The sequence below is a fragment of the Dipodomys merriami genome, unplaced genomic scaffold (assembly GCF_024711535.1).
Source record: "Dipodomys merriami isolate MVZ:Mamm:240054 unplaced genomic scaffold, mDipMer1.0.p SCAF_79, whole genome shotgun sequence".
Lineage (NCBI taxonomy): Eukaryota > Metazoa > Chordata > Mammalia > Rodentia > Heteromyidae > Dipodomys > Dipodomys merriami.
The window spans coordinates 2,220,416-2,240,979 of NW_027206390.1; positions in this window are offsets into that span (position 1 = coordinate 2,220,416).

The window sequence follows — 20,564 nt, forward strand, 5'->3', positions numbered from 1 at the left end:
AGGCTAGGGTGAGGGTGAGGGTTAGGGTTAGTGTTAGATTGAGTGTTAGGGTTAGGGTGACGTTTAGGGTTAGTGTGAGAGTTAGTGTTAGGGGTAGGCTTAGTGATAGTGTGAGGGTAAGTGTTAGGGTGAGGGTTAGGGTTAGGGTGAGGTTTATGGTTATGGTGAGAGTAAGGGTTAGGATAAGTGTAAGGGTGAGGGCTAGGCTGAGGGTTAGGGTGAGGTTTAGGGTTACTTATAGGGTTAGGTTTAGGATTATCGTTAGGTTTAGGGTGAGTTTGAGGGTTAGGATTAGGGTTAGGGTTAATCTTAGAGTTAGGATGTCGGTTAGGGTAATGCTTTCTATTAGGGTGAGGGTGAGGCTGAGGATTAGGATTAGGTTTAGTGTTAAATTTAAGGTTAGGTTTAGGGTTAGGGTTAGTGTTAGGGTCAGTGTTAGGGTTACAGTGAGGGTTGGGGTTAGGATTAAGGTTAGGCTTAGAGTTAGGGTGAGGGTTAGGATAAGGATTAGGTTTACAACTAGGGTTTTGGGTGAGGGCTATGGTGAAGTTGAGGATTAGGGTTAGTGTTAGGGTAAGGTTTAGCTTTAGGGTTAGGTTTAGGGTGAGGGTTAGGATGAGGGTTAGGGTTACAGTGAGAGTTAGGGTAAGGGTTAGGCTTAGGGTTAGGGTTAGGGTTAGGGTTAGGGTGAGGTTGAGTGTTAGCATTAGGTTTAGGTTACGGTTAGGGTTAGGTTTAGGTTTAGGATTACTGTTATTGTTAGGGTTATGGTTAGAGTTATGGTGAGGGTGAGGGTGAGGGTGAGGGTGAGTGTTAGGATTAGGGTGAGGATTAGGGTTAGGGTTAGGATTAGCGTTAGGTTGAGCTTGAGGTTTAGGGTTAGATTTAGGTTTAGTTGGAGGGTTACGTCGAGGGTTAGGGTTAGGTTAAGTGTTAGGGTTAAAGTTAGGTGAGGGTTAGGTTGAGGTTTAGGGTTAGGTTTAGGGTTAGGATTAGGTTAGGGTGAGGGTGAGTGTGAGGTTTAGGTTTAGGTTTAGGCTTAGGCTTAGGGTTAGGCTGAGTGTGATGTTGGGAGTGAGGATTAGGGTTAGGGTGATGGTTACAGTTAGGGTTAGGGTGAGGGTTAGTATTAGGCTCAGCGTTAGAGTTAGGGTTAGGGTGAGGGTGAGGTTTAGTGGTAGAGTTAGGGGTAGGGGGAGGGTTAGGTTTGGAGTGAGGGTTATGGTCTGGGTGACAGTATGGGTAAAGGTGAGGTTTAAGCTGAGGTTGAGGGTTACGGGAAAGGTGACGTTTAGGGTTAGGGTGAGGGTTAGGGTTAGGGATAGGGTGAGGGTGAGGGTTAGATTGAGGATTAGTGTTGGGCGAGGTCTAGCGAGACGGTGAGGTTTAGGATTAGTGTTAGGGTGAAGTTTATGGTTAGGGTAATGTTTAGGGTTAGTGTGAGGTTTAGTGTTAGGGTTAGGGTTAGTATTAGGGTGAGGGTAAGCGTTATGGTGATGGTTAGGGTTAGGGTGAGGGTTAGGGTTAGTGTTAGGGTTATTGTTAGTGTTAGGTTTAGGGTTAAAATTATGGTGAGGGTGAGGGTTAGGGATAGGGTTAGGATGAGGTTTAGGGATAGGGTTAGGTTTAGGGTTAGGGTCAGGGTGAGGTTTAGCGTTAGAGTTAGGGTTAGGGTGAGGCTGAGGGTGAGAATTCGTGTTAGAAATATTGTTAGGGTCAGGCTTAAGGTGAGGTTTAGGGTTAGGGTTAGTGTTAGGGTGAGGGCTAGGGTGAGGATGAGGTTTAGGTTTATGTTCAGTGTGAGGTTTAGTGGTATAGTTAGTGTTAGGGTGAGGCTGAAGGCGAGGGTTAGGGTTAGGATTAATGTTAGGCTTAGCCTTAAGTTGAGGTTTAGGTTGAGGGTGAGGTTTAGGATTAGGGTTAGTAGTAGGATTAGGGTTAGGGATAGGCTTAGGGTTAGGCTGAGGTTGAGGGTGAAGGTTAGGGTTAGCGTGAGGTTTAGGGTTAGGTTTAGGGTGAGTGTGAGGGTTAGGGTTAGGGTTAGGCTTAGGATTATGCTGGGGTTGAGGGTGTTGGTTAGTGTTAGTGTTAGGGTTAGGGTTATGGGGAGGGTTAGGATGAGGGTTAGGGTTAGGGTGAGGTTTAGGGTGAGGGTGAGTGTGTGTGTTAGGGTTAGGTTTAGGGTTAGGCTTAGGGTTAGGCTGAGGGTGAGGTTAGGGTTAGGGTTAGGCTTAGGCTTAGGCTTAGGGTAAGGCTGAGAGTGAGGGTGAGGCTGAGGGTTAGTGTTAAGCTGAGAGTTAGGGTAAAGGTTAGGGGGAGGGTTAGGAAAAGGGATAGGGTTAGGATTAGGGTTGGGTGGGGCTAGGGTGAGAATGAGTTTTAGGGTTAGGGTTAGCTTGAGGGTTAGGATTATTTTAAAGGTGAGAGTTAGTATTAGGGTTAAGTTTAGGGTTAGGTTGAGGGTTAAGGTAAGGTTTACAGTGAGGGTGAGGGTTAGGATTAGACTGAGGGTTAGGGTTCGGATTAGGGTTAGGGTGAGGGTGAGGGTTTGGATGAGGGTTAGGGTTAGGATTAGTGTTAGGGTGAGGGTGAGGTTTAGGGTTAGGGTTAGAGTTAGGGTGAGTTTTAGGTTTAGAGGTAGGGTTGCTTTTAGGGTGAGGGTGATGTTTAAGGTTAGAGTTCGGGGTAGGATGAGGCTGAGGTTGAGCGTTAGGGTTAGGGTTAGTGTTAGATTTAGGGTTAATGTGAGGGTTAGGTTCAGGGTGAGGGTTAGGCTTAGGGTTAGGATTAGGTTTAGGGTAAGGGTTAGGGTGAGTGTGAGCATTACTGCTAGGGTTAGGGTTTGGCTTAGGGTTAGGCTGAGGGTGAGGGTGAGGGTTAGAGTTTGGTTATGTTTATGGTTAGGGTGAGGGTTAGGGTTAGGGTTAAGGTGAGCATGAGGTTTATGGTTACTTTGAGGATTACCTTTAGGGTTAGGGCTAGGTTGAGGGTTAATTTTAGGGTGATGATGAGTGTAAGGATGAAGATTAGGGTTAGGATTAGGGTTAGGGTGAGGGCTAGGGTGAGGGTGAGCGTTAGGGTTAGTGTTAGATTAAGGTTTAGGGGTAGGGGTAGGGTGAGGGTAAGTTTGAGGGTTAGGGTTCCAGTCAGGGTGATGATTATGGTTAGGGTGAGGGTTAGGTTTAGGATTAGATTTAGCCTGAGGATGAGTGTTAGCATTAGTGTTAGGGTTAGGGTTAGGGTTAGGTTTAGGGTTAGGATTAGTGTTTTTGTTAGGGTTAGGGTTAGAGTTATGGTGAGGGTGAGGGTGAGGGTAAGGGTTAGGTTTAGGGTGAGGTTTAGGTTTAGGGTTAGGATTAGGGTTAGGGTGAGGGTGAGGGTTAGGGTTAGGGTGAGTGTTAGGGTTAGGTTTAGGGTGAGAGTTAGGGTTCGGTTATGTTTAGGATTAGGGTGAGGGTTAGAGTTAGGGTTATGGTGACCATGAGGTTTAGGGTTATGTTGAGGATTAGGCTTAGGGTTAAGGCTAGTGTGAGGGTTAAGGTTACGGTTAGGGTGAGCTTAAGGATGAGGATTAGGTTTAGGATTAGGGTTAGGGTGAGGGCTAGGCTGAGGGTGAGGGTTAGGGTTAGTGTTAGATTAAGGTTTAGGGTTAGGGTTTGGGTTAGGGTGAGGGTTAGGTTGAGGGTTAGGGTTATGGTGCGGGTAAGGATTAGGGTTAGAGTGAGGGTTAGGGTTAGGATTAGGGTTAGCATGAGAGGGAGTGTTAGGATTACAGTTGAGGTTAGGATTAGGATTAGGATTAGTGTTATTGTTAGGTTTAGGTTTGGAGTTATGGTGAGGGGGAGAGTGAGGGTGAGGTTTAGGTTTATGGTCAGGGTTAGGATTAGAGTTAGGGTGAGGGTGAGGATGAGGGTTATTGTTAGGGTGAGGTTTATGGTTAGGGTTAGGGGCAGGGTTAGGATGAGGGTTAGGGTAAGGATTAGGGTTAGGGTGATGGCTAGGGTGAGGGTAAGGTTTAGGGTTAGGGTTAGGGTTAGGGTGAGGGTGAGGTTTAGGGTTAGAATTAGGGTTAAGCTGAGGTTTAGGGTGAGGGTTAGGGTTAGGTTTAGGATTAGGATTAGGGTAAGGGTTAGGGTGAGTGTGAGGTTAGGTTTAGGATTAGGGTTAGGCTTAGGGTTACACTGAGGATGAGGGTGAGGGTGAGGTTTAGGGTTAGGATTAGGGTTATGGTGAGGTGAGTGTTTGTGTTAGAGTTAGGTTTAGGGTTAGGCTTAGGGTTAGGCTTATGTTGAGGTTGAGGGTAAGGGTTAGGGTTAGGGTGAGGGTTAAGGTAAGGGTTGGGGGAGGGTTAGGATGAGGTTTAGTGTTAGGATTAAGGTTAGGGTGAGGGCTAGAGTGAGGGTGAGGTTTAGGTTTAGGGTCAGGGTGAGGTTTAGTGTTAGAGTTAGTGTTAGGGTGAGGCTGACGGTGAGGGTTAGGGTTAGGATTAATGTTAGGGTTATGCTTAAGCTGAGGTTTAGGGTGAGGGTTAGGATTAGGGTTAGGAGTTGGATTAGGGTTAGCGTGAGGGTGAGGATTAGGGTTAGGGTTAGGGAAAGGCTTAGGGTTAGGCTGAGGTTGAGGGTGAAGTTTAGGGTTAGAGTGAGGTTTAGGGTTAGGGTTAGGGTAAGTGTGAGGGTTAGGGTTAGGCTTAAGCTTAGGATTATGCTGAGGGTGAGGGTGAGGTTTAGTGTTAGGATTAGTGTTAGTGTTATGGGGAGGGTTAGGATGAGTGTTAGGGTTAGGGTGAGGTTTAGGTTGAGGGTGAATGTGTGTGTTAGGGTTACATTTAAGATTATGCTTAGGGTTAGGCTGAAGGTGAGCTTGAGGCTGAGGTTTAGTTTTAGGGTGAGTGTTAGGATAAGGTTTAGGGGGAGGGTTAGGAAAAGGGATAGGGTTAGGATTAGGGTTGGGTGAGGCTAGGGTGAGAATGAGGTTTAGGGTTAGGGTTAGCTTGAGGGTTAGGATTATGGTAAGTGTGAGAGTTAGTGTTCGGGGTTAGTTTAGGGTTAGGTTGACGTTAAGGTAAGGGTTACGGTGAGGGTGGGGGTTAGGGTTAGGTTGAGGGTGAGGGTTCGGATTAGGGTTAGGGTGATCGTGAGGGTTATGGTTAGTGTTAGGGTGAGGGTCAGGATGAGGGTTAGGGTTAGGATTATTGTTAGGGTGAGGGCTAGGGTGAGGGTGAGTTTTAGGGTTAGGGTTAGGTTTAGGGTGAGGTTTAGGGTTAGGGTTAGGGTTAGGGTTAGTGTTAGATTTAGGGTTAGGCTGAGGGTTAAGTTGAGGGTAAGGTTTAGGATAGGTTTAGGATTAAGGTTAGGGTAAGGGTTAGGGTGAGTGTGAGCATTAGGGCTAGGGTTAGGGTTTCGCTTAGGATTAGGCTGAGGGTGATGGTGAGGATGAGTGTTAGGGTTAGTGTTAGATTAAGGTTTAGGGTTAGGGTTAGAGTTAGGGTGAGAGTCAGTGTACGGTTATGTTTTGGGTTAGGGTGAGTGTTAGGGTTAGGGTTAAGGTGAGCATGAGGTTTAGGGTTACGTTGAGGATTAGGCTTAGGGTTAGGGCTAGGGTGAGGGTTAGGGTTAGGTTAGGGTGAGGGTAAGGATGAAGACTAGGGTTAGGATTAGGTTTAGGGTGAGGCCTAGGGTGAGGGTGAGGGTTAGGGTTAGTGTTAGATTAAGGTTTAGGGTTAGAGGTATTGGGTGAGTGTTAGGGTACTGCTAGGTTTAGGGTTAGGGTGAGGGTAAGGGTGAGCATGAGGTTTAGGGTTACGTTGAGGATTCGGGTTAGTTTTAGGGCTAGGGTGATGGTTAAGGTTAGGGTTAGGGTGAGGGTAAGGATGAGGATTATGGTTAGGATTAGGGTTAGGGTGAGGGCTAGTGTGAGGGTGAGGGTTAGGGTTACTGTTAGATTAAGGTTTAGGGTTAGGGTTAGGGTAAGGGTTAGGTTGAGTGTAGGTTTACAGTGAGGGTGAGGATTAGGGTTAGGGTGAGGGTTAGGGTTAGGATTAGGGTTAGCTTGAGGGTTAGTGTTAGGATTACAGTTAGGGTTAGGGTTCAGGTTAGGTTTATGGTTAGGATTAGTGTTATTGTTAGGGTTAGGGTTAGAGTAATTGGAAGGGTGAGGGTGAGGTTGAGGGTTAGGGTTAGGGTTAGGGTGAAGTTTACGGTTAGGGTTAGGATTAGGGTTAGTGTGAGGGTGAGGTTTAGGGTTAGATTGAGGGTTAGTTGGAGGGTTAGGTCGAGGTTTAGAGTTAGGGTTAGTTTTAGGGTTAAGGTTAGGGTGAGGGTTAGGTTGAGGTTTAGGTTTATGGTTAGGGTTAGGGTTAGGATCAGGATGAGGGTGAGGGTGAGTGTGAGGGTTAAGATTAGGGTTAGGCTTAGGCTTAGGGTTAGGCTGAGGGTGAGGGTGGCGGTGAAGATTAGGTTTAGGGTGATGGTTAGGTTTGGGGATAGGGTGAGTGTTAGGATGAGGGTTAGGATTAGGGTTAGGGTGAGGGCTAGGGGGAGGGTGAGGGTTAGGGTAAGGATTAAGCTTAGGCTTAGGGTTATGCTGAGCGAGTGGTTGAGGCTGAGAGTTAGGGTGAGTTTGATGGTTAGGTTTACGGTTATGGTGAGGGTTAGGATGAGGTTTAGGGTTAGGGTGAGGGTTAGGGTGAGGATAATGGTAAGGATAAGGTGAGGTTTAGTCTGAGGGTGAGGGTTAAGATAAGGGTGAGGGTTAGGGTTTCGTTTAGGGTTATGGTAGGGGTTAGGGTTAGGGTTAGGTTGAGGGTTAGATTGAGGATTAGGGTTAGGGTTAGTGTGAGGCTAGGGTGAGGGTGAGGTTTACGTTTTGGTGTAGGGTGAGGTTTAGGGTTAGAATTAGTTTTAGGGTGGGGGTTAGGGTGAGGTTTAGGGTTAGAGTTAGGTTTAGGGGGATGGTTAGGGTGAGGTTTATGCTTATTGTTATTTTTAGGTTTATGGGATGGTGAGGGTTAGGTTGAGGTTTAGGGATAGGGTTAGGTTTAGTATTAGGGTTAGGGTGAGGGTGAGGGTGACCGTTAGGGTGAGGGCTAGGCTTAGGCTTAGGCTTAGGCTGAGGGTGAGTGTGGGGGTGAGAATTAGGGTTAGGGTGATGGTTTGGGTTAGGGTTAGTGTTATTGTTAGGGTTAGGGTTAGAGTTAGGGTGAGGGTGAGGGTGCGGGTGAGGGTTAGGGTTCGGATTAGGGTGTGGTTTACGGTTAGGGTTAGGGTTAGTGTTAGGGTGAGGTTTAGGGTTAGATATAGGGTTAGGGTAAGGGTTAGGGTTAGGGTTAGGGATAGGGTTAGTGTTAGAATTATGGTGAGAGTGAGGGTTAGGTTGAGGTTTAGGGTTAGTGTTATGGTGAGGGTTAGTGTGAGGGTTAGTATTACGGTTAGGGTTATTGTTAGGGTGAGGGTAAGTTTTAGGGTGAGAGTTTGGGTTAGGGTGAGGGTTACTGTTACGTTGAGTGTTAGGATTAGCGTTAGGGTTATTGTTAGGCTTAGGTTTAGGGTTTTGGTTACAGTGAGGGTGAGTTATAGGGTTAGTGTTAGGGTGAGGTTTAGGGTTAGGGTTAGGGTTAGAATGAGGGTTAGGATGAAGGTGAGGTTTGCTGTTAGAGTTAGGGTGATGGTGACGGTTAAGGTTAGGATTTGGGTTAGGGTGAGGGTGAGTGTGTGTGTTAGGGTTAGGTTTAGGTTTCGGCTAAGAGTTAGGCAAAGGGTGAGGTTGAGGGTGAAGTTTAAGGTTATGATTAGGGTTAGTGTGAGAGTGAGGGCAACGGTTTGGTTTAGTGTTAGGGTGAGGGTTAGGGTGAGTGTTAGGATTAGGGTTAGGGTTATGGTGAGCGATAGGGTTAGGGTTAGGTTGAGGGTTTGGGTTAGGGTAAGAGTTAGGGTTAGTTTTAGTGCTAGGTTGAGGGTTAGGATGAGGACTAGGGTTACGATTAGTGTTAGGGTGAGGGATAGGGAGAGGGTGAGAACTAGGGTTTGTGTTAGGTTAAGGTTTAGGTTAAGGGATAGGCATAAGGTGTGGGTTATTATGAGGGTTAGGGTTATGGTGAGGGTGAGGGTTAGGGTTAAGGTGAGGGTTAGGGTTAGGATTAGGGTTAGGGTTAGGGTTTTGGAGAGGTTTACGGTTAGATTTAGGGTTAGGGTGAAGCTGAGTGTGAGTGTTAGGGTTCCAGTTAGTGTTAGGTTTAGGGTTAGTGAAAGGGTCAGGGTTAGAGTGAAGGTAAGTGTAAGGGTTAGGGTTAGGGTGAGGATTAGGGTTAAGGTTAGGGGGAGGGTTAGGATAAGGGTTAGTATTAGGATTAGGGTTAGGGTGAGGGCTAGGGTGAGGGTGAGGTTTAGGGTTAATGTTAGGGTTAGCTTTAGGGTTAGGATTAGTGTTAGGGTTAGGGTGAGGCTGAGGTTTAGGGTTAGAGTTAGGGTTAAGGAGAGGCTGAGGGTGAGGGTTAGGGTTAGGTTTAGGATTAGGATTAGGGTAAGGGTTAGGGTGAGTGTGAGAGTTAGGGTTAGGGTTAGAGTTAGAATCAAGCTGAGATTGAGCTTTAGGGTTACGTTGAGGATTAGGGTTAGGGTTAGGGCTATAGTGAGGGTTAAGTTTAGGGTTAGGGTGAGGGTAAGGATGAGGATTAGGGTTAGGATTAGGGTTAGGGTGAGGGCTAGCATGAGGTTGAGGGTTAGGGTTAGTGTTAGATTAAGGTTTAGGTTTAGGGTTAGGGTTAGGGTGAGGGTTAGGTTGAGGTTTAGGGTTACGGTGAGGGTGATGATTAGGGTTAGGGTGAGGGTTGGGTTTAGGATTAAGGTTAGCGTGAGGGTGAGTGTTAGCATTAGCGTTAGGGTTAGGGTTAGGTTTAGGTTTCGGGTTAGGATTAGTGTTATTGTTAGGGTAGGATTAGAGTTATGGTGAGGGTGAGTGTGAGGGTGAGGTTTACGGTTAGGGTGAGGTTTAGGTTGAGGGTTAGGATTAGGGTTAGTTTTAGGGTGAGGGTTAGGTTTATGGTGAGGGTTAGGGTAAGGGTTAGGGTGAGAGTTAGTGTTCGATTATGTTTAGGGATAGGGTGAGGGTTAGGGTTAAGGTTACGTTGAACATGAGGTTTAGGGTTACGTTGAGGATTAGGCTTAGAGTTAGGGCTAGGGTGAGGGTTTAGGTTAGGGTTAGGGTGAGGGTAAGTATGAGGATTAGGGTTAGGATTAGGGTTAGGGTGAGGGTTAGGGTGAGGGTGAGGGTTAGGGTTAGAGTTAGATTAAGGTTTAGGGTTAGGGTTGCGGTTAGGGTGAGGGTTAGGTTGAGGGTTAGGGTTTCGGTGAGAGTGAGGATTATGGATAGTGTGAGGGTTAGGGTTAGGATTAGGGTTAGCATGAGAGTGAGTGTTAGGATTAGGGTTAGGGTTTGGGTTAGGTTTAGGGTTAGGATTAGTGTTATTGTTAGGGTTAGGGTGAGAGTTGTGGTGAGGGTGAGGGTGAGGGTGAGGCTTACTGATAGGGTTAGGGTGAGGTTTAGGATTAGGTTTAGGATTAGGGTTAGGGTGAGGGTGAGGTTTAGGATTAGATTTAGTGTTAGTAGGAGGGTTAGATCGAGGGTTAAGTTTAGGGTTAGTTTTAGGGTTAAGGTTAGGGAGAAGGTTAGGTTGAGGTTTAGGGTTATGGTTAAGGTTAGGGTTAGGATTAAGGTGAGGGTGAAGGTGAGTGTGAGGGTTAGGGTTTGGGTTAGTCTTAGGCTTAAGGTTAGGCTGAGTGTGAGGGTGGAGGTGAAGATTAGGTTTAGGGTGATGTTTAGGATTAGGGCTAGGATGAGTTTTAAGATGAGGGTTAGGATTACTATTATGGTTAGGTCGAGGTCTAGGGTTAGGGTGAGGGTTAGGGTAAAGTTTAGGCTTAAGCTTAGGGTTAGGCTGAGCATGAGGTTGAGGGTGAGGTTAGGGTTAGGGTGATGGTTAGGTTTTCGGTTAGGGTGAGGGTTGGGATGAAGTTTAGGGTTAGGGTGAGAGTTAGGGTGAGGATGATGGTTAGGATAAGGGTAATGTTTACGTTGAGTTGAGTGTTAATGTGAGGGTGAGGGTTAGGGTAAAGTTTAGGGTTAGGGTTAGGGTTAAGGTTAGGGTTAGGGTGAGGGTTAGGGTTAGGATTAGGGTTAGGGTGAGGTTGAGTGTTAGCATTAGGTTTAGGGTTAGGGTTAGGTTTAGGGTTAGGGTTAGGATTAGTGTTCTTGTTAGGGTTAGGGTTAGAGTTATGGTGACGGTGAGGGTTAGGGTTAGTGTTAGGGTTAAGGTTAGGGTGACATTAGGTTGAGGTTTAGGGTTAGGGTTAGGTTTAGGGTTAGGATTAGGGTTAGGGTGAGGGTTAGTGTGAGTTTTAGGGTTAGGGTTAGGCTTATGCTTAGGGTTAGGCTGAGGGTGAGGATTAGGGTTAGGGTGATGTTTAGGGTTAAGTTTATAGTGAAGGATAGTGTTAGGGTTAGCGTTACAGTTAGGATTAGGGTGACGATGAGGTTTAGTGGTAGAGTTAGGGTTAGGGTGAGGGTTAGCATTAGAGTGAGGGTTAGGGTGGCGTTGATGGTAAGGATAAAGGTGAGGGTTAGGCTGAAGTTGAGGGTTACAGTAAGGGTGAGGGTTAGGGTTAGGGTGAGGGTTCAGGTGAAGGTGAGGGTTAGATTGAGGATTAGTGTTAAGGTTAGTGTGAAGTTTAGGGTGAGGATGAGGTTTAGGGTTAGGGTGAGGGCTGGGAGAGGGTCAGGTTTAGGGTTAGTGTTAGGGTGAGTTTTAGGGTTAGGATTATGGTTAGTGTTAGTGTGAGGGTTAGTGTTAGGGTTAGGGTTAGTGTTAGGGTGAGGGTAAGTGTTAGGGTGAGGGTTAGGGTTAGGGTGAGTTTTATGGTTAGGGTGAGGGTTACGGTTAGGGTTAGCATTATTGTTATCTTTAGGGTTAGGGTTTCAGTTATGGTGAGTATGAGGATTACATTTAGGGCTAGGATGTGTTTTAGGGATAGGGTTATGATTAGGGTTAGGGTCAGGTTGATGTTTAGTGTTAGAGTTACGGTTTGGGTGAGGCTGAGGGTCAGGGTTCGAGTTAGGATTAATGTTAGGGATAGGCTTAAGGTGAGGGTTAAGTTGAGGGTGAGGGTTAGAGTTAGGGTTAGGAGTAGGATTAGGGTTACGGTTAGGGTGAGTGTGAAGGTTAGGGTTAGGGTTAGGGATAGGCTTAGGGTTAGGCTGAGGTTGAGGGTAAGTGTTAGGGTTAGGGTTAGGGTTAGGATGAGTGTGAGTGTTATTGTTAGGATTAGGGTTAGGGTGAGGGTGAGTGTGTGTGTTAGTTTTAGGGTTAGGGTTAGGGTTAGGTTTAGGTTTGGGTTTGAGGTTTGGTTTAGGGTTACAGTTAGGTTTATGGTGAGGGTGAGGTTTAGGTTTAGGCTGAGGGTGAGGGTGGGTTTTAGGATTAGAGTTAGGGTTAGGATTAGGATTAAGTTTAGGGATATTGTTAGTGTTATGTTTAGGGTTAAGTTTGTGGTGAGGGTGAGGCTGCGGGTGCAGGTGAGGGTGAGGGTTAGGGTTAGAGTTAGGGTGAGGTTAAGGGTGAGGGTGATGTTTAGGGTTAGAGTTAGGGTTAGGGTGAAGGTTAGGTTGAGGTTTAGGGTAGTGTTAGTGTTAGGGGTAGGGTTACCGTGAGAGTTAGGGGGAGGTTTAGGGTTAGGGTTAGGGTGAGGGATAGGATTAGGGTTAGGGTGCAGGTGAGTGTGTGTTTTAGGGTCAGGTTTAGGGTTAGGCTTAGGGTTAGGCTGATGATGAGGTTGAGGGTGAGGGTTAGGGTTCGGTTTGGGGTGAGGGTTAGGGTTAGGGGTAGGGGTAGGTTGAGGGTTAGGATGAGGTTTATGGTTAGGATTTGGATAAGGCTGAAGGCTAGGCTGAGGGTTAGGTTGAGGGTTAGGGTTAGAGATAGGGTTAGGTTTAGGATTAGGGTTAGGGTGAGGTTGAGTGTGAGGGTTAGTGTTAAGGTTAGGGTTAGGCTTATAGTTAGTGTGAGGGTTAGGGTTAGGTTTTGGGTTAGGGTGAGGGTGAAGCTGAGGATTAGGTTTAGGGTTAGGATTAGGTTTAGGGTTAGTGTTAGGGTTAGGGTTAGTGTTAGGATTATGTTGAGGGTTAGGAATAGGAGTAGGGTTAGGGTTAGACTTAGGGTTCGGCTGAGGGTGAGGGTGGGTGTGATGATTAGAGTTAGGCTTAGGGTTAGGCTTAGGGTTAGGGTTATTGTTAGTGTTATGGTTAGGGTTAAGTTTGTGGTGAGGGTGAGGCTGAGGGTGAGGGTTATGTTTATGGATAGTGTTAGGGTTACGGTTAGTGTTAGGGTTAATATTATTGTTAGGGTTAGAGTTAGATTTACGGTGAGGGTGAGGATACGGGTGAGGGTTAGGTTTAGGGTTAGGGTGGGGTTTACGGTTAGGGTTTGGATTAGGGTTCGGGTGAGGTTGACGTTTAGGGTTAGATTTAGGGTTAGTGTTAGTGTGAGGGTTAGTGTTAGCGTTAGGGTTAGTGTTACAGTGAGGGTAAGACTTAGGGTGAGGGTTTGGGTTAAGGTGATGGTTATGGTTAGGGTGAGGTTTAGCATTAGGTTTAGGGTTGTTGTTAGGTTTCAGTTTAAGGTTACTGTTATGGTGCAGGTGAGGGTGAGGTTTAGGGTTAGGGTTAGGGTGAGTTTTAGTGTGAGGGTGAGGTTTAGGGTTAGACAGGGTTAGAGTAAGAGTTAGGTTGAGGGTTAGGGTTAGGGTTAGTGTTAGGGTGAGATTAGGGCGAGGTTTAGGGTTAGGGTTAGGGTGAGGGTTAGGATTAGGGTTAGCATGCGGGTGAGTGTGTGTGTTAGGGTTAGGTTTAGGGTTAGGCTTAGGATTAGTCTGAAGGTGAGGTTGAGGGTGAGGGTTAGGATTAGGGTTAGGGTGAGGGTGAGGTGGAGGGTCAGGATTAGGGTTAGGGTGAGGGTTAGGATGAGGCTTAGTGTTAGGATTAGGGTTAGGGTGAGGGCTAGGGTGAGGTTTAGGGTTAGGTTAAGGTTTAGGCTTTGGCTTAGTGTTAGGCTGAGCGTGAGGTAGAGGTTGAGGGTTAGGGTTTTGGTGATGGTTAGGTTTATGGTAAGGGTGAGGGTTAGGATGAGGTTTAGGTTACGGGGAGGTTTAGGGTGAGGATGATGATAAGGGTAAAGGTGAGGTTTAGGCTGAGGGTGAGGTTTAAGATAATGGTGAGTGTTAGGGTTAGGTTTACGGTTAGGGTGAGGGTTAGGATTAGGCTTTGGGTGAGGGTTAAATTGAGATTTAGGGTTAGGGTTAGTGTAAGGTTTATGGTGAGGATGAGGGTTAGGGTTAGGTTAGGATTATTTTTAGGTTTATGGTGAGGGTGAGGTTTTCTGTTGGAAAGAGTGTTAGGGTGAAGTTTAAGGTTAGGGTAAGGGTTATCATGGGGGTGATGGTAAGGGTAAACATGAGGGTTAAGCTGAGGGGAGGTTTACAGTGGGATGAGGGTTAGGGTTAGGGTGAGGGTTAGGGTTAGGGGAAGGGTGTGGGTTAAGGTTAGATTGAGAATTAGAGTTAGGGTTAGTGTGAGGTTTAGGGTGAGGATGAGGGTTAGTGTTAGGGTGATGGCTAGGGTGAGATGAGTGTTAGGTTTAGCTTTAGGGTGAGGTTACGGGTTAGGGTGATGATTAGGGTTAGTTTGAGGGTTAGTGTTAGGCTTAGGGTTAGTGTTACGGTGAGAGTAAGTGTTAGGGTGAGTGTTATGTTTAGGGTGAGTGTTATGGTTAGGTTGAGGGTTAGGGTTAGGATTAGGGTTATTGTTAGGGTTAGGGTTACAGTTATAGTGAGGGTGAGGGTGAGGGGTAGGGTTAGGGTTAGGATGAGGTTTAGGTTTAGCGTTAGGTTTAGAGTTAGGGTTAGGGTGAGAGTGAGGTTTATGGTTAGAGTTAGGGTTAATGTTAGGGTTAGGGTTATGGTGATTGTTTGGGTTAGAGTTAGGCTTAGGCTTAGGTTTATGCCAAGCATGAGGGTGAGGGTTAGGCTTATGGTTAGGGTGAGGTTTAGGGTTCGGGTTAGGGTGAGGGTTAGGATGAGGTTTAGGGTTAGGATTTGTGTTAGGGTGAGGGTTAGGTTTAGGGAGACGGTTTGGTTTAGGAGGGTTAGGGTTAGGCTTAGGATGAGTGTGAAGGTCAGGGTTAGGGTTAGGCTTAGGTTTAGGGTGAGGGTTATGGTTAGGGGTTTGGTTAGGGTGAGGGTGATGCTGAGGATTAGGGTTAGGTTTAGGGTTAGGTTTTGGGTTAGGTTTAGGGTTAGGGATTGGGTTCCAATTAGGGTTAGCGTTAGGGTTAGGGTTAGGGTTAGGGTTAGGCTGAGGGTGAGGTTGGGGTTGAGGTTTAGAGTTAGGGTTAGGATTACGATTATTGTTAGTGTTATGGTTAGGGTTAAGTTTGCAGTGAGGGTGAGGCTGAGGGTGAGGGTTATGGTTATGGTTAGGGTTAGGGTTAGTGTTATTTTTAGGGTTAGGGTTAGAGTTACGGTGAGATTGAGGGTGAGGGTGAGGGTTGGAGTTAGTGTGAGGTTTAGGGTGAGGTTTAGGGTTAGGGTTAGGGTGAGGGTGAGTTTTAGGGTTAGAGTTAGTGTTAGGGGAGCGTCAGGCTGAGGTTTATGGTTAGGGTTAGTGTTAAGGGCAGGGTGAGGTATAGGTTGAGGTTTAGGGATAGGGTTAGGTTTAGTATTAGGTTTCGGGTGAGGGTGAGGGTGAGTGTGAGGGTTAGGGTGAGGTTTAGGCTTAGGCTTAGGTTTAGGCTGAGGGTGAGGGTGGGGGTGAGGATTAGGGTTTGGGTGATGGTTCGGGTTAGGGTTAGTGTTATTGTTAGGGTTAGGGTTAGAGTTACGGTGAGGGTGAGGGTGCGGGTCAGGGTTAGGCTTAGGGTTAAGGTGGGGTTTAGGGTTAGGGTTAGGGTTAGTGTGAGGGTGAGGTTTAGGTTTAGATTTAGGGTTAGGGGGAGGGTTAGGGTTAGGGTTAGGCATAGGGTTAGTGTTCGGGTTTGGGTGAGGGTGAGGGTTAGGTTGAGGTTTAGGGTTATGGTTAGGGTTAGTGTGATGGTTAGGTTTAGGGTTAGGGTTAGTGTTAGGGTGAGGGTAAGTTTTAGGGTGAGAGTTTTGGTTAGGGTGAGCGTTATGGTTTGGGTGAGGGATAGGATTAGGTTAGGTTATTGTTAGGGTTAGGTTTAGGGTTTTGGTTACGGTGAGGGTGAAGTTGAGGTTTAGGGTTTGGGTTAGGTTTAGAGTGAGGGTTAGGATGAGGGTGAGGTTTACGGTTGGATTTAGGGTTAGGGTGAGGGTCAGGGTGAGGATTAGGGTTTGGGTTACTCTTATGGTTAGGGTTAGGGTGAAAGTTAGTTGGAGGATTAGGGTAAAGGTTAATGTTAGTGTTATGTTTAGGGTTTCAGTTTCGGTGAGTGTGAGGGTTAGGATTAGGGTTAGGGTGAAGGTGAGGTTTAGGGTTAGACTTAGGGATATGGTGAGGCTGAGGGTGAGGGTGAGGTTTAGGGTTAGGGTTAGGATGAGGTTTAGGGTTATGTTTAGTTTGAGTGTGAGGGTTATGGTTAGGGTTACGGTTAGCTGTAAGTTTAGGCTGAGGGTTAGGCTGAGGATGAGAGTTAGGGTTAGTTTGAGGGTTAGGGTTAAGGTTAGGGTGAAGTTTAGTGTTAGGGTTAGGGTTAGAGTTATGCTTAGGTTGAGGGTGAGATTTAGACGTAGAGTTAGTTTTAGGGTGAGGTTTAGGGTGAGTGTTAGGGTTAGGGTGAGGGTTAGGGTAGGGGTGACGGTAAGGGTAAATGTGAGGGTTAGGCTTGAGGGTGATGGTTACGGTAAGGTTGAGGGTTAGGGTTAGGGTGAGGGTTAGGGTTAGTGTTAGGATGAGAGTTAGGGTTCGGGTCAAGTTTAGGGTTAGGGTGAGGGTTAGCGTAAGGGTTATGGTGAGGGTGAGGGTTAGGGTTAGGTTGAGGGTTAGGGTCAGGATTAGGGTTAGGGTGAGGGTGAGGGTTAGTGTTAGTGTTAGGGTGAGGGTAAGTGTTAAGTTGAGGGTTAGGGTTAGGTTGAGGGTTATGTTTAGGTTGAGGGGTAGAGTTAGGGTTAGGGTTATTGTTAGGGTTAGGGTTAGTGTAACCATTACGGTGAGGGTGAGGGTGAGGTTTAGGTTTAGGATTAGGATGAGGTTTAGGTTTAGAGTAAGTGTTAGAGTTAGGGTTAGTGTGAGAGTGAGGTTTAGGGATAGAGTTAGGGTTAGTGTTATGGTTAGGGTTAGGGTTAAGGTGAGGGTTTGGGTTAGAGTTAAGCTTAGGCTTAGGCTTAGGCCAAGCATGAGGGTGATGGTTGGGGTTAGGGTTAAGGTGAGGGTTAGTATGAGGTTTAGGTTTTGGATTAGTGTTAGGGTGAGGACTAGGGTGAGGGTTTGTGTTTGGGTTAGGTTTAGGGATAGGTTTAGGTTTAGAATTAGGGTTGGGTTGAGCGTCATTGTGAGAGTCAGGGTTACGGTTAGGCTTAGGGTTAGGGTGAGAGTTAGGGTTAGGGTTTTGGTTAGGGTGAGGGTGAGGCTGAGGATTAGGGTTAGGTTTAGGATTAGGTTTTGTGTTAGGTTTAGGCTTAGGCTTAGAGTTAGGGTTAGGGTTAGGGTTAGGGTTAGTCTTAGGATTAGGCTGAGTGTGAGGTTGGGGTTGAGGATTAGGGTAAGGGTTAGGATTAGGGTTATTGTTAGTGTTATGGTTAGGTTTAAGTTTGCACTGAGGGTGAGGCTGAAGTTGAGGCTTATGGTTAGGGTTAGGGTTAGGGTTAGTGTTATTTTTAGGGTTAGGGTTAGATATTTGGTGAGATTGAGGGTTAGGGTGAGGGTTAGGGTTAGGGTGAGGTTTAGGGTGAGGTTTAGGGTTAGGGTTAGGGTGAGGTTTAGGGTTAGAGTTAGTGTTAGGGGGATGGTTAGGTTGAGGTTTAGGGTTAGGATTATTGTTAGGGTTAACGGGGAGGGTGAGGGTTAGGTTGAGGTTTAGGGATAGGGTAGATTTAGTATTAGGGGTAGGGTGAGGGTGAGTGTGACAGTTAGGGTGAGGGTTAGGCATAGGCTTAGGGTTAGGCTGAAGGTGAGGGTGGGGGTGAGGATTAGGGTTACGTTGATGGTTTGGGTTAGGGTTAGTGTTATTGTTAGGGTTAGGGTTAGAGTTATGGTGAGGGTGAGGGTGCGGGTGAACGTTAGGCTTAGGGTTAGGGTGGCGTTTCAGATTAGGGTTTGGGTTAGTGTGAGGGTGAGGTTTAGGGTTAGAATTAGGGTTATGATTAGGGTTAGGGTGAGGGTTAGGGATAGGGTTAGTGTTAGAGTTAAGGTGGGGGTGAGGGTTAGGTTGAGATTTAGGGTTATGGTTATGGTTAGGTTTAGTGTGAGGGTTAGTGTTAGGGTTAGGGTTAGTGTTAGGGTGAGGGTAAGTTTTAGGGTGAGATTTTGGGTTAGGGTGAGGGTTATGGTTAGGGTGAGGGTTAGGATTAGTGTTAAGGTTATTGTTAGGGTTTTTGGTTTCAGGCTTTTGGTTTCAGTGAGCGTGAGGGTGAGGTTTAGGGTTAGGGTTAGGGTGAGGTTTAGGGTTAGGGTTAGTGTTAGGTTAGGGTTAGGGCGAGAGTTAGGAGTACAGTTAGGGTTACGGTTAGGCTTAAGGTTAGAGCTAGGTTTAGGGTTTCGGTTACGGTGAGGGTGAGTTTCAGTATTAGGGTTAGGGTGAGTGTGAGGTTTAGGGTGAGAATTAGGGTTAAGGGTGAGTCTGAACGTGAGGGTGAGGATTAGGTTTAGGGTTAGGATTAGGATTAGGTTTAGGATTAGGGTGAGTGTGAAGGTTATGGTTAGGGTTAGTGTTAGCCTTAGGTTTAGGCTGAGGGTTTGCGTGAGGATGAGGTTTATGGTTAGTTTGAGGGGTAAGGTTAAGTTTAGGATGAGGTTTAGTGTTAGGGTTATGGTTAGAGTTATGGTTAGGGTGAGGGTGAGGTTTAGGGCTAGAGTTAGTTTTAGGGTGAGGGTTATGGTGAGTGTGAGGGTTATGGTGAGGGTTAGGGTAGGGGTGAAGTTAAGGGTAAACGTGAGGGTTAGGCTGAGGGTGACCATTACGGTAAGGTTGAGGGTTCGGGTTAGGGTGACATTTAGGGTTAGGTTTAGTGTGCGAGTTAGGGTACACTTTAAGTGTAGGGTTAGGGTGAGGGTTAGGGTAAGGGTTACAGTGAGGGTGAGGGTTAGGTTTAGGTTGAGGGCTAGGTTGAGGGTGAGGGTTAGGGTTAGAGTTAGAGTGAGTGCTAGGGGGAGGGTTAGGGTTAGGGATAGGTTTGGGTTTAGGATTAGTGTTAGGTTGAGGGTGAGTGTGAGGGTTAGGGTTAGGTTTAGGGTTAGGCTTAGAGTTGGGGTGAGGATTAGGGGTAGAGTTTGGGTTAGGGTGAGGCTGAGGCTGAAGATTAGTGTTAGGTTTAGGGTTATGGTTACGCTTAGGTTTAAGCTGAGGGTGAGGGTGGTGGTTAGGATTAGAGTTAGGGTTAGGTTAGGCTTAATTTTAGGGTTATTGTTAGTGTTATGATTTGGGTTAAGTTTGCAGCGAGGGTGAGGCTGAGGGTGAGGGTTATGGTTAGAGTTAGGGTTAGGGTTAGGGTTAGTGTTATTGTTAGGTTTAGGTTTATGGTTACGGTGAGGGTCAGGGTGAGGGTTAGGGTTAGGGTTAGGGTGAGGTTTAGGGTTAGGGTTAGGATTAGGGTTAGGGTGAGTGTGAAGTTTAGGGTTAGATTTAGACTTAGCTGGAGGGTTAGGTCGAGCGTTAATATTAGGGTTAGTGTTAGGGTTAAGGTTATGGTGAGGTTTAGGATGTGGTTTAGGGTTAGGGTTAGGATTAGGGTTAGGGTGAGGTGAGTGTGAGAGTTAGGGTTAGGCTTAGGCTTAGGCTGAGGGTTAGGCTGAGGGTGAGTGAGTGGGTGAGGATTAGGGTTAGCGTGATGTTCGGGTTCAGGTTAAGTTGAGGGCTAGGATGAGGGTTAGGGTTAGGCTTAGGATTAGGGTGAGGGCTAGGGTGATGGTGAGGGTTAGGGTAAGTGTTATGCTTAGGCTTAGGGTTAGGCTGAGCATGAGGTTGATGGTGAGTGTTAGGGTTAAGGATAGTGTGAGATTTAGTGTTAGGTTTAGTGTTAGAGTTAGGGTTAGGACGAGAGTGAGGTTTAGGAGTAGGGTTAGGGTTAGCGTGTGGATTAGGGTTTGGGTGAGGGCTAGGGTGGGGGTGACGGTAAGGGTAAAGGTGAGAGTTAGGCTGAGGGTGAGGGTTATGTTAAGGGTGGGGGTTAGGTTTAGGATGAGGGTTAGGGTTAGGGTTAGGGTGAGGTTAAGGGTTAGATTGAGGTTTAGTGTTAGGGGTAGTGTGAGGTTTAGGGTGAGGATGAGGGTCAGGGTTAGGGTGAGGGTGAGGTTTAGGGTTAGGTTTAGGGTTTGGGTGAGGTTTAGGATTAGGGTGATGTTTAGGGTTAGTGTGAGGGTTATGGTTTGTGTTAGGATTAAGATTAGGGTTAGAGTTATGGTGAGTGTGAGGGTTAGTGTTAGGGTTAGGGTTAGGCTTAGTGTTAGGCTGAATGTGAGGGTGAAGTTGAGGGTTACGGTGAGGGTGTGGGTTAGGTTTAGGGTTAGGGTGATAGTTAGGGTTAGGGTTAGGGTTAGGGTTAGGGTGAAGGTGAGGGTGAGGGTGAGGGTTAGTGTTAGGGTGAGGGTTAGAATGAGGGTTAGGGTTAGGATTAGGGTTAGGGTGAGGGCTAAGGTGAGGGTGAGGTTTAGGGTTAGATTTAGGGTGAGGTTTAGGGTTAGGTTTAGGGTTAGGGTTAGGGTGAGGGTCAGGTTTAGGGTTAGAGTTAAGGTTAGGGTGAGGCTGAGGGTGAGGGTTAGGGTTAGGGTTAGTGTTAGAGTTAGGGTTACAGTGAGGGTGAGGGTGAGTGTGAGGATTAGGCTTAGTGATAAGATTAGGTTTAGGGTACAGGTTAGGGTGAGTGTGAGGGTTAAGGTAAGGGTTAGGGTGAGAGTTAGGTTTAGGGTGAGGTTTAGTGTTAGGGTTATGGTTAGGGTGTGGGTTAGTGTTAGTGTTAGGGTGAGGGTTAGGATGAGGATTAGGGTTAGGATTTGGGTTAGGGTGAGGGCTAGGGAGAGGGTGAGGGTTAGGGTTAGTGTTAGGGTGAGGTTTAGGTTTGGGTTTAGTCTTAGGGTCAGGGATAGGATGAGAGTTAAGGTTACTGTAACTGTGAGGGTTTGCATTAGGGTGAGGATTAGGGTTCGGATTAGGCTTAGAGTGAGGGTGAGTATTAGGATTAGGTTAGGGTTAGGGTTAGGGTTAGGGTTATGTTTAGGCTTAGGATTAGTTTATTGTTTGGGTTAGGGTTAGAGTTACAGTGATGGTGAGCTTGAGGGTGAGGGATAGGCTTAGGCTTATGCTTAGGGATAGGCTGAGCTTGAGGTTGAGGTTGACGGTTAGGGTTAGG